General features: G+C 42.6%; 1 non-coding gene across 1 annotated transcript; it reads left to right on the forward strand.

Moving 5' to 3' along the window:
* The first annotated feature begins 249 nt into the window (after positions 1 to 249).
* Positions 250 to 438, forward strand: LOC113186241 (U2 spliceosomal RNA). The gene has a single exon (XR_003301251.1). It is a non-coding gene; the product is annotated as a U2 spliceosomal RNA (small nuclear RNA).
* Positions 439 to 17,094: the final 16,656 nt, after the last annotated feature.

A 17,094-nucleotide genomic window follows, 5' to 3' on the forward strand; every position in this document is an offset into this window, starting at 1 on the left:
CAATCTGTCTTAGTTGAAATGTCACAACTTGTATTAATTAGTACAACACTTCCAACAATAATAAAGAGAAAGAAAAATAATTTCCTTTTTACCCTTCTTAGCAGGGACTCCCTATCATAAAAGACTAATTAATAAGAGAAAAACAGAAGTTTATCAACATGTACACTTCCTACATTCATGGGGAGAACATCCATAGAAAAGTAAATTCTAGAGAAGTTCCTGAAGACAGTATTTAAACATTAGGCTTATATTGCTCCTCAGCTTTTTGGCTAAGATCAACTGTACTATCTGTTCTTATTGATTTAATATCTGATAGTCCTCTTTCTGAGGAGAATACATTAAATGGATTTTTGGAGCAGGGAGATAGAATACGGCTTGCTCCATCCACGCCACACATTGACCTGGTATTGCAGTACTTCCAGGAATGGTACACACCCCTGCCTCTGTCTCCTGCTCCCCAAAATATTTGGCTCAAATCCATCATTTTCTGAATCAAAGAAAGAATGGTGTGGGATGGTCAGGAAGAGCACATTAATACAATGTAAGGTTTGTTGAACAGATGTAAATAGGTGCCCCCTCCATTGAATCTTGAGTGATCTACTCATTCTTTTCTTCTTGGAACAGACTGGGAGACACCCTTTCAAATAGAGCCTTCCTTCATAGATGTCAATTTCTCACCCAGAAGAACAACTTTTACAGCAACTCCTGTAATGGCAGTTTCTCAAGATGACCAGGTTCAAATAATAAAGATGACCAAAAGGCATGTTTTGGGATGGTGTATTCTTGTCTCTTATAGCCTTATTTGGGGTGATGTGTCCTGTGTCTATTCAGATACTCTTATTTTTTAGATCATAAAACTGAGGCACAGAAAGGATAAGTAACTTACTCAGGGTTTTACAGCCAGGAAGTAGCAAAGTCAGAATTTAAATTATGGTGTTCCAAGTCCAAAATATGACTTTAATCATTACTCCTTGGGGCCTTAATAGCCAAAGTAGTTCGTGAGAACAAACAAATGGCTTGAAAACAATAAACAGATGGTGAAGAACAAAATATGTTTACCAAGCTGGTTTCATTTCTCCACCTTATCTGTGTCCCAGGAGCAGTGGGGTGGAGTGGGCAGAGTCTGAAGGGGCAATATTTGGAGACCACCCTGGCTTTGCCCTCACTAGTTCTTTTAGGCCCACAGAGGATAAGCAATGTACTCCCTTCTTTTTGACATCTGGACTAAAATATATGACATACAAAATGTGGGATACCTACCAGTCACCAACTAATTCAGTTTCTTTGGGAGTGGGTGGGATCAGGATCTGCATTTCTCAACATGCTCTCTGAGTGATCCTGATGCAGGTGGTCTTTGGATACACTTAGAAACCAGTTGATCTTTGGGACTCTTTTCTGTTCAGTATCTGATGACATTAGGCTGCTTGCCTTTGTGTGGTGTCTCTTCTTCACTTCTTCTGTAGAAAGGCAGAGGGGTTGAGGGGAGGCATGTGGAGTCAGGCTTTGGGTGACAATGGGCCACTAGCCACTGGTGGCCTCTGAGTCTAATTGCTCATATAAAGCAGGATCAGAGGAGACCAAATGTAGGAGCTAGAGTGGGGCAGCTGCTCAGGTGGTACTGGTACTACCTCCCGGTCACCAGAGCCTGACCCGCTCTATTGCTGTGGGGGCTGCAGAGAGAATTGGACTCTAAGTTCCTCAGCATTCTTGGGGAAGGAAACTCAGAACTCTCTCCTATTCTCTTCATTTTAGCATCCCTCTCTCTTTTAAAGAAACTTTGGTCCAGTTCCCCTAGTTTAGGTATAGCACAGACAACCCTTAACATCCTTTTTTAAACCTGTGCAGCCTCAGTGCCTCAGGAAATCACTACCAACTGTTTAAAGATGGCTGATAAGATGCCTGTAGTCCCCTCGAAAGCAACCTTTTAAATTTAAATTTTTTTGTTTTTTAAAACCTGCCTCTCTTCGAGAGCCAACATGATTGGCATCTGTTCTAATTTGAGGGTCACAGCCAAGAGCTGAAGAGTGAAAAAGGATTTCATTGGTAGCCACTAAATTGTGGAATCCATAGTGCTAATTGTAAAAAGAGAGAGGTAAAATTATAGGTCTTCAGAGATTCAGAGCATGCTACCCCAAAATACGGCACCTTGGCATTTTGTGGAAGCAGCTAAAGCAGGAAGATCATGTTTCATTTCCTCTTGCTCTCCTCCCCTGGAGCAGGTCACAACACCCAGCACCTTCTTCCCATAGTGGGTCACCCACCCTCCCTCCAGAGGTGCCCTCCCCAACCTTGAGGAAAGGGATACCCTCAACTAAAGACAGAGGACACACAGGACAATCGGAACCAACAGGCCTTGCTATATTCCCAGTTTATTGCCATTATATCCCACCCCCCTCATCCAAGGTGAGGAATCATCTGAGCAGGGCTCTTTTATCTGCCCTGGGTGGTTAAAAGTCACTCTGTCATGTTTAGAAAGTTAATTCTGCCCTTTCTTTGAGCAAGAGGAAGATAAAAGGAGATAATAGTGTGCTTCCTAGAGAGTGACTCAAAAGTTCAGATAAAAGCAGTCAAGCTGGGTAGTCTCTACTCCAGGACCCCAGCCCTTAGGCAACTGTCTTTGCTGGAAGGAACTGTGAAAGAGTGCAGTGTCTCTTTGGAAAGTTGGAAAAGGCAGCATCTCCCAGTTGGCCATCAGGAAGGTGCTAACCCACTTCAACCTCGAGAAACCCTTCAATAATAAACACATTTCCTGCCTGGGCCATGTCAATAGCCTCTGGGCCAAAAGAGAGGCTTACCTGTGTCCCTGTGTCCTCTAGGACACATTATCTTAAACTTCAGGACTGCTTCCTGGATAAAACTTGCCTGAGAGTAAGGAAGGAGTTCTGGGAGGCTTAGACCATTTTGGATCATATGAGAAGGAAAACACGACTTCACTGAAAGTGCCCTGGTGCTAAGCCCTGAACCCTCCTTTGGTGGAGGATGAGGAAGCTTTTAAAAAATAACTGCTTCTCAGAATGGCAGAGACTGGGAAGCTCATGCGTTTGCCCCGGTGGGTATAGGGGAAGGAAAAGAAATCAATGTTTTTTTTCACCCATTGCAAGATTCATGGCTGAAGCTCCTATAGCAAAAGATAGATTAACAAGAAAAAAACTACACACATTTATTTAATACAGGTTTTATGTGTTCCAGGAGTCTTAAAAGTGAAGATCCAAAGAGACAGAGAGAACTGTATTCTTATGCTGAGGTGTGATGAAGAGTGGGCCGTTGTGTAGAAGTACAATTATAAGGAAGGGTGAATGACCTCATGGTAATGAGGGGGGTACTTAAGCAAGGCCTGTTCCTTCAGATTCTTCTTGGCGCCTCTGTGTCTTGGCTCCTTTTCTCCAGGTAGAGAGAGAGTCTCCCTGGAGTGACCTTCAGGGGAAGGTCAGCTAGAATTTCTGGCCTACTTCTGGGAGAAGGGAGGAAGAAGGTGAGAATAGGAAATGCCAAGGTGCTATGTTTGCGGATAGTGTGTCCTGAACCCCATCCATGGGACATATGTGCAGTCGACTGGCAACATAGCCCAATTAATTTAATACGGATATAAAGATGTGAAGTCAAGAAAAGTCAACATTAATTCTCTCCAGGGAAGGTGCCTTATTAGTCAACCCACAAGTCGCAGCCAGTGACAAGAAGGTGTGAAAAAGTCATTTAATAAAGAAAGGGCTCCCTGTTGGTTCAGTGGATTTCAATTGACTGGTTAATAAATACTTGATAAAGGTTTCTGGAAGGCACACAAGTTATTTTCCCCTTTTCCTTAATGCCACCAGTCTTTGTTCTATGCAACCACAGAGTGACCTTCCCATCACCTCCAGAAAGCCCAAGTTTCCTCTCTGAAGACTAAGGACAATGGGCAAAGTTACAGAGGGGCAATGGGTGGAGAAACATCTTATTCCTCAAACTGCTGTTATAACCCTTAATAAATGAAAAGCTAAAGTGGGTGGAGAGAAAAAGTGAAGTGTGAGGCCACCCAGAGTTTCTGCAAGTCACTGGGAGGCGGGAGGCAGAGCTGTTTCTGTATTGATCTTCCCTCCTGATGCCTGTTCAATTCTTTCCAATCTCACCTTTCCTCACATGCTCTTGATAATAACCTGCATCTGCAGAGATCTTACTTAGAATTAATATTATTTTCAGAAATTGGTTTGGGTCAAAGAAACTGGGGAACAGCCAAGGTAGAATAAGGCATATTTTTTTGTTTAATTTACTCATGTCACTGCACACTTGTTTTTAAGATAGTTTGAAATATTTTCCAAAGAATATTCCCCTGTGTGATATTAATAAATAATACAAAGAGTTTATGATTAAATAAGTTGAGGAATGCAGAGTTAGTATAGATTATATAGATTTCTTTGGGGTGGGATTGCTCAGAGTTTTTAATAAACAAATGCACATTTTATATCATGGGCTACATGGGGAACAGTTCCCAAACTTAGGAACTCAGGGTATCATGACACAATAGTGACTTAAGGAACACACTTGAAAAGATGCCAATTATTTCTCAACCAGTTGATTTCACTATTTGAAGGCTTCTTCCACAGCTTACACAAGAAACACCCCACAGAAAGACATGATGGGTCAGGAGAGTCAGAAGATCTGTGTTCTAGTGCCATGTTCTTACTAACAGCAGCAAGTAATAACTCATTACCTAGACTCAACTTTATCATCTGTTACCTTGCTTGCAGAGCAATAGTTGGGAGTATCAAATGAGACATTTGAAATGGCACACATGTAAGTTAGTGGTAGTTATGATAACATGTATCACAACCAAGACAGAAATTCCATATCTTATTTGTTTGCATAATGATTCAAGGCACAGCTGTCCCTCTTTCTACTTTATTTATTCTTTTTCAAATCAACAAGTTTGCTTATTTTGGACAAGGCATTACTTAAGTTGATTCTAGAAGAACTGTGCTGAGATTCATAGCAATGATCTTGAAAAGTTTAAATCCCCCAGTTTGCTTGGGGTAGTATTTCTTAGGGATAACCGAGTAAATGCATAACTCACTTTGTCTGAACAAGCTCAGTATGATAGTCCTTTTTACCTATTATTTGGGGTCATTAATGAATTTGTCTCCTGTTAAAAGAAAACAAGCAGCTTTTGGGGCAGAGTTTGTTGCAAGGCATTTCTCTTATCATTTCCATGAACTCAATTCTCTTCCTATATGACTGGTTTTTATAATCCCTTTCTCAAAGATAAAGATTGGCCTTAGTTTCAGTCTTTTTAGAATAACTGCACATTTTCAGACTGAGATAATCTACCTTTGCTTGTCTAAGGATGTTATTAAAGCTGTACTAGAGAAGGATATGTTTTCTGAGATGATTAAGTTTGGTAGTTGTTGAGGCACATCTTGAAAGGGGTGGATCAAAGCCAACAAACCAAGCTGAGGTCAAGGGCATAGCATACTGGTGAACCAGAGCAAAAGCAGTTTGTAGTACAACTTGAATAATAATGCCATCCATAGCAATTACTATGTGCCAGACACTGTTCTGTGCACTTGACATAAATTAACTCCTTTAAATCTCAAAATAGCCCTGTAGGTGTGTACCATTATTATCCTGAATCCACATGCAAGGGAAGTGGCAAGTTTAATTGCCTACTCCAGAGTTTTGGCTTCAGGGATGGTATATGAGATCCTAGTAGATGGACATATCCTGAAACTTGCCTTACCAACAAGGCTCTGGGGTGATCCTCCTGGCCATGACTGATTGCATCCCTAGTGGACACTCGATTTAAAGGTCACCCATTCATTGGCAAATCATATTCTTCAAAAAATTTTAACTGGGAATCAGAGAGATAAAGGTCTCCAGAAAAGCTGTAGAAATGAGGGAGCCATTTTAGATCACATGCAAGTAGATGAGAAAATAGTGAGAGTTGTTCTGCTGAGAGGGCAGAGAAAAGTAGGCAGAGTGAGCCTAAGAAACAGAAGGATGGTAAACACTCCAGCTCTGGGGTCTGACGAGACTGGGTTAGAATATGGATTCTGTTGTTTGTGAACTTGGACTAAGCACCTAACTTCTTCAGAACTCAATTTCCTCATCTTTAAGGTAGGAATGGTGATATCTCTATCAAGACCTACTCAGCGTAGCACCTGGCATGTGACAATTACTACTCAAAACAGCACTTGTTATCATTACTAGTTGTATTTCTGCTCGTTTCTCAGTTCTGCTAAGTCTTGGCTTTACTTACACCCTTTTCTAAGGCACCATTGCCTCTGCACCCCCATGGTGACACTCTCTCACCTGAGGGAGTTTTAATGGGAACATGTGCCCTGTCCTATGGTATAGTGATCACTAATAGCTCCCCACCCCCACTTTAAGACCAGCTCTTTAGAGGATGATGTGAGTCATGTGTAGGATTTGCTCTTCATGGAATCACAACAACAAAAAAAAGATAATATAAACAATCCATCCTCCCACATCCCATTTCCTCCTTTTCTTCTCAGTTATGGTAATTCAGCATCAATGATTTATTGTGTGCAGTATCATGGTACTGCACTGGGCTATATGCGTGTGTGTGTGTGTGTGTAGTGTGTATGCATGTGTGCATGTGTGTGTATGTGTGTGTATATGTGCATATATGTGTATCCATGTGTGTGCTGTGTATGTTTGTGTGCGTATGTGTATGTGCATGTGTGTGTAGCGTGCATATGTGTATGTGTATGTGTGTGTGTGTGTGTGTGTGTGAAGCCCTATCCCAGGTGAAAGGGGTGTGGATGAATTGTAGGAAAACACAAAAGTAGTTTTTTAAACTTGAAATAATTGAAAAACAATATGATATATGTCAAGTATGCCAGTTTTATTTATAGGCCAATGATTCCTAAGTGAAGTTCTGTGGAAACATTAAAAAGCAACAATTGCAATAACAGCAGAAGGTCTTTTCCCAAAATTTCAGTCAGACAGCCTGAGGAAGGTGGTGGAAAATATTTAAAAGCTCCTCAGAAAGTTTTGTTTTGGATTCAGAGTTCAGAACCAGCACCATAGAGCACGCATGCAGTTCAGGTTTCTGGAGCTCAGGGCTTGCCAAGTACTTCTTGATTAAAAGGTTGCAAGCAGAACTGGATCTCAAAAGTTGCAAGACAGACAAGAGTGTGGAGCCTTCCAGGTAGGGACTGGGGAGAGCAGAGGCAGGGTATTTAGGTTCTCCATAACATCAGGTAGGGGTGGGGAGGAAATGAGGCCTGTGAAACAGGAGCAGCAGGTCCAAAAGGGAGGGCCGCTGGGGCAGAGTCGTGCTTCCATTGAGCCTTTGTGCTTGCAGATTCAGCCTCATCTTGGCCTATTTTTACAGCAGTCTTTTAGAGGTGAGCGGGGTAGTGTTCCTGTTGTCCCTTGTTGCAAAGCTAGGTAGCCTGTAGTTAGCCCTGAGAATATCTCATTTCTATTCCTGGTCTTTACTCTTGGTGCCATAAAGCAAAACCAACTCCAAATTAGAAGAGAAGAGAACATAAGTTGATGTCCCATTTTTTTTTTTTTTTTTTTTGTGGTAAGTTCTGGATCAGCTCCTCCTGGAAAAGCCGGTTCAGTCTGGCTGGAGCCAGTCTCAGGCTCAGTACCGGCCTCCAGGAAGTTGGCAGTTCAGTGGATTCACAACTTAGTTTTGTGGTACTGACACCCTCTTTACAAGAAAGGTTTACTGAGGACAGAGGAGTCTTAGCTGAGGAAGACTTCCGGGAAACTATAAAGACTTTAGCAGAAAAACTTGCTAGGGCTCGCTACACATAACTCCTGCTGAACCTGCAGCCTGGGCTTTGATCTGACGTGGGAATCTGTCTTTTCTAAAACACCCACCCCAACCTGCGGGGTCCAGCTTCCCACAGCTTTGCCTCCCTGAGATTGGTCCTTCTCTGTCAACCCAAAGTTTGGACCTGGCTCATTGACTTTCTCCTTCTCAGCAATCCTCTATCCTGTGTCCTTTGACATCATGCACCAGCATTTGACAAAATGAATCTATTTAAAGTGAATACTATAGCCAATATAATAAAAGCTATAGGAAATTCTATAGTTCTTGTATTCTGACTATTCCAAGAAATAAAATGTTTAGGGCCCAGGGACCTATATTGTTAACAACTATCATTGGAGCGTCTTATGTCCACTGCACTTCACAGCTATCTAAACATGGAGCTTCCGGAGACATCTTGCCTAAGTGGCCTGTGGTGCAGAGATTGTAAGAAGAAATGTTCTTTGTGTAGAAAGGCCTTTCTTGGCCTAGTGTCCTTGTCATACTCTGTGCAAGACTGTTGCAATCAAGGAGAGTAATGCATAATAATTGTTAGCACAGAAAGATTCAGACTCAAACATTTCCAACCTCCAATGTTGGGGGTATGAGTTGCCTTATTTTTATTACCCTCCCATCCTCTTACACAGAAGTGTATTCCCATCACCTAGAACCTCAGTGAGCCATACCATATTATCAGAAGGAAAGGCAAGAAAATTAGCTATGTGTTTCCTTCCTCTTTGCACACACTGATCTGCTGACATTACCAGGGAGCTTTGGGATGGGTGTGTATATGGGTGACTCATGAGGAAGAACAGGCCCTTCTGGGGAGAGTCACATTCTCAAGAAGCATGAAAGAGCCCCCAAATTAGACTTTCAGGACTTTTACTAGGCCTTCTTATGAGCAAACCGTGTCGCTGATTGTGTGAGTCCATGTGAGCTGAACACGTCAGACTTCTCCAGAAGTTTCTGTGGTAACTGTTTAGAAGTACAATGGAATATACAAAGAGCAACAATGGTGTCCCATGACTGCCATAATGAGTAGTCAAGACACTCACCATGCTGCTTAATGAGTCGTTCTTGTGTAGGATCCAGCACCGATTAGGACCTCAGTCAGGGGAAGCCGTCAGGTGCTACAAATGCATTTGTCCCCTCTAGTGCTATGAAGGCAAAGGTTTTGATCATTTGATTCTCAGTGCCTGTCAGTAACAGTAACTCAATAAACAGGTGCGAATGGATGAACTGATTGCTTGGTATGGGCTCAGTGTGGTGCTAGACTAGAGTAATGACTTGACAAAGTAATGGTTGCTGTCCTTGAAGAGTTTTCAGCTTCCTGGATAAGGCAAACAAGTGAGGAAAAATAATGTCTAGGGGAGCTCTGAGGGAAACTTGTATCAGGGGTTACAGTGGGATGAGGGTTTTGTGGAGCCAAACTTGATGGCGGCATGTGAAATATTAAGAAACATTAACCCTTCAGAAAGAGAAAGATTTCATGCTTCACCAAAGGAGTGAGAGACAAGCTTGGATCTTGAAGGATGTGAAAGGCACAGAAACAGCAGAGGAGAACACTGTGAGCATTTGTACTTCTGTGGAACCTGCTGAATAAAGGGAGTGTCAGGAAAATCTCTGTGAGGGGACATTAGAGATCCTGTGTAGCAGGATGCCTCAATGGGACCGTTTCTATCTCCATTTTGACTGAGACGCCAGTGATGGTTATTTACCAAAAGGAATGTCAGGCAGAACCCTTACCTCCATACCCTCTGTAGATTTACAGAAGAAACAGCTCAAGGACCTCTTTATGTCCTTCAGACACTTCAGACAGATGGATGACTTTTTAGGGCAAGGCTACCATAAATGTCTCTCCATTTCCTGTGGACAAGACAAAGGACCTCATGAGGGAGATGAGGTAGAAGATATTGGGACAGAAAAGGTCCTGTCTTAGGAGAAGAGAAACTCCATAGAAAAGGGCTAGAGGTGGATTGCTTAATGCCTCGGGGATGAAGAAGGAGTTGCAAGAGGCCACCAAGAATAGTCAGGAATTCACCAGGTCAATGGGGACTACAGGAGAGATGATCTACCAGGTGACCACACAAAGAGTCACAAACATGCTATGAGGCATCCTACATAAGATAGAGTTTGTGGGGAGACAGAGCCTACAGGCAATATCCCCTTGTAGATGATAACTAAAGACAAATGACTGCTCTTTTTATTTTCCTTTTTAAATCTCCATAGAAAACTCACAATCATTTTTGAAAGTCTCTCAACAAATGAGGTTACAACCCTGCCTTAAAACTGAAGATTCTTGGTTTCCACCTGATAGAAGATAGGTACATAAGGTCCTCTTTGAGATTTCCTCAGAGGAGGATGTGGTGGGATGGCCCATTCAGTTCTTTTGTGTCCTCATTAAGGTGGTTTCTTCTAACCTGTAGGTATTGGACGTCTAAATTATACGTTTTATCAACTTCTTGGCAGCTAGACTTCCTGGGGTGATTTGGATTTGACCAACCACGGACGTTCATGTAAGATTTGGAAGAGAGAAATGGGCTGGAAGCCACATTCCATGGCCAACAGGCCTGTGGAGTCTTTTGGCTGTTCTGAGGCAGTTTTGAGAAAGGACAAAATACCCAGATGCTTTATGAAGGGTAATATAGCTTTGGAGTGGAGAGAGCCGAGTGACTTCCAGGAAAGCTGATGGAGTAGTGCCCTTTCCCAGCAGTCATTCAACAGTGCCTCTCTGCCAATCACTGTGGGCCATGCTGGGAAAGATACAATGATGGACTAGGCCTGGGCCCTGCCCTCAGGTTGCAGTGACTGTTGCTTTGAATGGGTGTGGACAGGCAGAGTGGGGGGCATTCACTCATACCACTGTAGGTGGGGTTGACCTGGAGCTGGCACCTGTAGCAGGTTTCCGATCTCAGCGGCTTCCTGGTTGCGGAAGTGGTGGTGTGGTTCTGGATTCTGTAGTGTGCTTCCGGAGTCTTTCCCAACCGCTCAACCAACAAGTAATTCTATAAGCTGTTTAATGCCCTGAAATAAAATTCCATCTCACCTAAACTAGTTAGAAAAGATTCTGTTCTCTACTACTGAACCCCAAAGACACAAAATAAAATCAAAATGAGTGTGTCTGAGAAGCTAAAAACATCGACGGATAAGTTATGGTGGGTGACATTCATATGTTGATCCACTTATCCTTTTATTTCACATTTATTGAGGTTTCATGTGCCTGACTCTGAAAGCAGCTAGTGATTTATCAGGGGAATAGACCATATGGATCCTGTCCTCATGGTGTTCAAGGTCTCAAGGGTTATTCTTCTTCTCCTCCCCAATTCTCTCTCTCTATCTGGCAAAGAATTTTGGCTTAAACTTCTTTTCACTTAGTTATCAAAGTTGATTGGCTTGAGAAGAGGGTGCAGAGTTTTAGTTTATAGAGAGCTAGGAGATCCAGGTGCAAACATTTACCCTCAACCCAGATCTGTTATAAACATGAGTTAAACTCAGCCAGTTATACTAATAATTAATTTAAAAAGGGGATCTACAATTAGTCTGCTATCTTAAGATCTGTGTTTACTCCAAATACACCTAGAACAAGTTTCTGTGATCTATCAGCACAGTATATTCCCCTGTTAATTATTTTACTCCAGGATGATGTGTGTGTTCAGCAGCCATGTAGATGTGCTGCTGCTCAGGCCTTCCTTTAAGACAGAACTTGCCACAGAATGTGCTTCCGTGATGGATTCCTGTGGGAACCACCTCAGTGTTTGAATGGAAGCCGTGCATTGCCCAGCTAGCTCTAGCCAATGACTGATCTCAGCAGCATCCAGGGCCAGTTGTCTCTCCTCTCTGAGCAGTCTTTGCAGCTGAACTTCCTTCCCAATCTTTCTTTCTTTCCTGATTTTTTCAGTGTCAGACCTCCATCATGATTTGAAGGCCTTCCCTACCTGCTGCTACTTTCTGTCCTCTTTATCTTTCACAGACCTTTCCACTGATAACTCTTCTGCACTTCCATCTCTGTTGGAGTCACTTACCAGAGGATCTGAGTGGCCCATTGTACAAAAAAATAACTTTTCTTTTGGGAGGTTAAAAGCTCACTTAAGAGCTTTTCTATTGGCCTTTGTCCTTTTCGTTTTCTTTTTCTGTATCAAACTGCCCATATTTGAGCTTCTGGGTTTCTTATCTAGTCCTACCCTAATCCCAGCAATAAAAGAAGTTTTGAGGAATCCTTAGAAGCAATGATGAAAAATAAATAAATTAGGGAAGATTCTGAGTAATTTGCTCAAAAATATCCCTGACCCTGGCACAGTTTGGGATAGTCCCAGGCTGCCTTTCATGGAGCTGATCTTCCATTGTGATAAGAAGACAGAACTTAGGGGGCACAGGCGTGCAGTCTCACCTCCAGCATATGTGGTTGTAATTGCTTGCAAGGAGAGTGAAACTAAATGATCAAGTGCAAATGCCCTTCTCAAACACCTGTCTCCTTAGTGAGCTATTTATTCTTCAAGAACCAATCCATCTTCCTCCTTTGTGGACCTTTTCTTTGCTCTCTCAGGGAGCACCTTGCCAAGCTTGGATGCTACTGCAGTGATGTGGTAATCATTTGCAGGGTAATCATTTGAACAAATGGTGCCTCCTTACCTGGGCTCTGAATTATAAAGGTGAGATGGTGTCTGTCATAGGCATTTGAATATCCTCCTTAGAGGTGTGAGCCCAACACTTATCAGGAGTCTGATATATGTACATCCCTGTCTGGAAACAAGGTAATGGGTGAGACACTTCTGAAGAAGCTCTTTGCCCTGCAATTCCAGTTCCAGTCTCAGCCTGTGATTGGTTCGTTGAATACTGGCCTTTATTCATGTCCTGGCCGAGAGTGAGGAGCCGTAGAGAAGAGTCCAGTCTTAGCTCCTTACTGCCCTCAATTTTCTTATCTATGAAACAGGACATCTGGTGAGATAATCTATAAAAATCTGCTCTATGACTCCAGGCTTCTGTGTCTGGGGACATATGCCAGGATGTCTGCCGGCCCACCTGTTTCCATGGTGGACTCCGTTGACCTGGAGAAGGCCCCTCTCTCCTGGTAGCATAAATATTCTCCCATAACTACTTGCTCAGTTCAGGGGAAGGGGAGACTCCTCTGCCTACAGTAAAATGGAGGTGATGTTTGTGCTCAAAGTTGAAGGATAATAAAGAGAAGGGACCCACACTTACGGGCACCTACTATGCTTGCTGCTTTTATAATTTATCTCTATGCCTCTGTGAGGTGGATATTGTGATCCCTAATTTTAAAGATGGGGAAAATGAGTCTTAGTGGTTAAAAACTTTGTCATAGGTCATGTGGGTCATGTGCTACTGGATGTGGCGTTTAAAGCCAGTGTCCAGACTCCTAATCTGGTCTTCCTATTGCTATGATTCCAGGGAGCAGGAATGAAGGGACAGAACTGGAGAAGCATGGAGAGTATTTGGGAATTAGGAAAAGTCCAGGTGGAGGGTAGGAAGCGGGGGGGGGGGTGGTGGTTGAAAGGGGAATAATTGTGTGATGATGCTGGCATGGGATTGGCTTGAGCATCGGCCAGTGACCCTGGACTTAATATTAAATTGCATGCACTGGGGAACCATAGCCAGTTTTGAGAATGGACAAAATACCCAGATGTATTATGAAGGGTAATATGGCTTTGGAGTGGAGAGAGCAGAGTGACTTCCAGGAAAGCTGACGGAGTAGCATTTCCCAGCAGTCATTTAACAGTGCCTCTCTGTCAATCACTGTGGGCCATGCTGGGAAAGATACAATGATGGACTAGGCCTGGGCCCTGCCCTCAGGGAACTTATTACTTCCTAGGGGAGATAACTAACCTGGAGAATATTAGGACACGCCATCCTGCAGGGGTAAGTTCTAAGGAAGTACAGCTAAGTCCCCTGCCTTCGTAGAATTCTCCCTAGAGTGAAACCCACTTGCTTTAAAGGGGCCAGAAGTGAGTTTATGTGGGTTAAAAGTTGACTTTCCTTTCTTTTTGTTTGCTTGGATATCTAAATGTTCACCTCTCTACATAAAATCTCCACAAGATTACTGCCTTTCTTCATCTTTCTTGACCTTACTTCTCCACTTGCCTTCTTAAGCACGAGTCAAGGGATCGCCAGGTGCTACAAGGTTAATACCTGCTCAGGTCAGTTTTGGACGGCAGTGCAGGGTGGTGGCTGGTGGAGCTTGCCTTGCTCCTACATCCACCTGGAATTAAGTATCCTCTTTGTTGGTCTCTTCATTTTCCTCTTCACGAGGCCAGGACATGTAAAATCTCCAGGCAGAGTTTGCTGTGGTCCTCAAGTCCCTTTGCTTCTGAGATGCCGAGGGGCTCTTATTTCTGTTTCGTCTTTGGCTTGTCTACTGTTTCCTTGACAGTCGCGTTACTTCACAGGTGAGATGCACATTACAGATTGCCCCACTTTCAGTCACCCACTGAGTGCTTACACATCAGTTCTTGGCTGTTGAAATAAGTTTCAAAAGGGAAACCCCTAGCTTTTAAATAGACCTCTTTTTAAAGTAGGCATATAGGTAATAGAAGAACTGACACATTTTTTTATTTTCCACTTTTTCCTCTCTCATTCCTCTTCTTGTTTTTCCTTTTGCTTCTTCTCATTTTGCATGTTTAAACCTCCTTGTGCCCAAGGCTATGTTATAATTATGAGAGAGAGGGAGCAGAAGGCAGAGAGTTATTTACTTATTCATCAAAGTTGTATCAAATGCTCTATGCCAGGCATTTCTCAGAGACCTTCCTCTTTCAGATTCTTCTGAGGAGTTCTATGAGGGCTCTCTTTTCTCCTTCCTTTTCGTGTACCCCTTTTGGATCCTCATCTTATTGTCACTGTTAGTTTGTGCCCATGCCATTAATCCAGAGTGGCTGAAAGCCATTCTTCCAGTTGGTTTTAGAAGTCTCCCTCTCCTCCCAACTGCCACCTGCATCCCACACAGCAGCTGTGAGGGAGAAAACCCCATGGAGAAGGAACTCTGAGACCAAGCGGTGCTGCACACTAAAAATAAACAGCAGATCTCTGCAAGGCTCCATGCCCTGCTCTTGCCCTTGTCCTCAACTTTTCCTTGCTGAAAACCGCTCAGGGTCCCCAGGGAAGCTTTGTGCTAACCCGTGTTATGACCGCTCCCTGCATCAGTACCTGGGGGAGTGCCACTAAATATTCACAAGGTCCACACAGTACATGGTACTATGACAGACTTGGTTACATGTGGACCCCAAGCTTCTCAAAATCCTTGAAATCACAATGTAATAAAGGAAATGTGGAGGGAGACAAAGCCTCTGGAATTCAAAAGAGCCAGGCTCTTCCATTTGCCTTAGTCTCTTCATGTTTTAAGAGAGGGTTGGAAAAATGAGTTTGTACTTCCAGTTTTGGATGGATGCTGTAATTCTAACCTCATTGTTTCCTTCCTTCCTTTTTTTTTTTTTTTTTTTTTGTGTGTGTGTGTGTATACTGGGATTGAAGCCAGGTTTGTTTTCTCATTTAGCTACATCCCCCGTCCTTTTTACTTTTATTTATTTTTAAATTTTGAAACAGGTCCTTGCTAAGTTTCTGAGTCTGGTCTCAAACTTGTGACCTTCCTGCCTCAGCCTCCGATTCTCTGGGATTGCTGGTGTGCAGTACCTTTCCCAGAGTTCATTGCTTCCTTTCTAACATTCTCCAATCACTGCTTTCCCCCCTTTATTTAGCCATTTTCTCTCTCCTCTTACTCTTCTTTTTTCTCTTCTCTTGTCTTCTCTTTGCCTCCTCATCCCATCCTTCTCTCTGTCCTCCTCTGTCAGTCCAGCTTACCATCCACTCTGTGGACTTAGTTCACAGGTAACAGATTCTGGAACAGAGCCCTAAACATGGCTGTTATGCCAAGCTCCCAGAGGACTGAGGGGAAAAAAAATGTTCCCTGTTCCTTTGCTTTATTGATAAATCCCTGGCAAAATCCATCCCTTTCCTCTTACTAGTCCATGAATAAGTGGGCATTAGGGCTGAGTCCCCAAACTGCCTGTTCTCCTCTTAGCTGCAGACTCTCAAAGAGGTTTTGTGGAAATAAGTGAAAGCAGAAACAAGTTAGTGTTTGCTAGATCCTTCTGTTCTCTTGGCCCCTCTTCTTGTCATATAATTTACCTGGGCTGTTTGTTACAAATTTTACCCAACAGAATAAATAGTAATTAGCTTATAATGAATGAAGGTCACCAATTATGCTTTTAATTGGTTAAAGCATTATGCCAAAGACCACATTAAATTGTGATTTCTTTAAGGGCACCTGGCACCAGTGTAGAACAGTAGATGTTTTGTTTTGAAAGGGTCAATGATGTATTAAGTTACAACTATTGTAACTTTCTCAGAGGCAGAGAGTATTTATAGTGATTGTATTTTGAAAAAAAAAAGTTGGAGGCAGGGTTTGACAAGTATATTTTTTTCTGATTTTGGAACTTATCTGAAACTAGAGAAGCATGAAAATGAAATTTGTTACACATCTGAGTCACTGTTATTGAAAGAATAGATATATAAATGAGAAAATTGCACATGCTATGCCATACTCAAGGCTTAGGAAATCAGAAACTACAACATGCAAAGGCTTCAAAAGTGATGCCTTAGAACGAGTAAACCCAAACTTTGTCACTTTGTGCAGTCCCATCTGTACAAGTGGACTAAGTGAGCACAGTTGAGGCAACTATAAAATTCTAGGTTCAAGTGGAAAGAAAGGAATCACATAACAACTCTTTTCCATTTAATCTTAGAAGGTTAGAGGAGATGATCTTGCCAAAATATTAGAAACATGAACAAAGATTGTGTGTGTGTGTGTGTGTGTGTGTGTGTTGCTGGAGATGGAAACCAGGGCCTTATTCGAGTTAGGCAAATGCACTACACTGGGCTATATCCTCAGCACAACAGTTAACAATACTAATGAGCTAGTGTTAACTTGGTGAGAGTTCATTGTGCTATTCTACCCACCTTTTGTTACAGTAGCTGCAGCCTAGACCTAATTCTGCTGGGCTTTAAGTCAGGATCCTGGAAGATTAAGGAAGAAAATGAAGGAAGACTCACAGTCACATATTTCTAGATAAGAAAGGATATATAGGAAAATTTTTATTCTAATTCTCATAACCTAAACCAAATAAAATGAAAAGACAGACTTAGAGCAACCTTCTGCTCTGTGAAGCCCTGAATTAAGACATACATTTCATGGTCCTTCAGAAGCCCCACCTTAGCACAAGGGGCCATCTTCTCCCAACTGGATGGTTGCTGGAATTTCCTAAGTGGCTCTCCTACTCCTACTCTTCTCTCACTTCAATCTGGTTCTCACTCCGTCACAGTTCTATAAA

This window comes from Urocitellus parryii, chromosome 6 (assembly GCF_045843805.1).
Source record: "Urocitellus parryii isolate mUroPar1 chromosome 6, mUroPar1.hap1, whole genome shotgun sequence".
Taxonomy (NCBI): domain Eukaryota; kingdom Metazoa; phylum Chordata; class Mammalia; order Rodentia; family Sciuridae; genus Urocitellus; species Urocitellus parryii.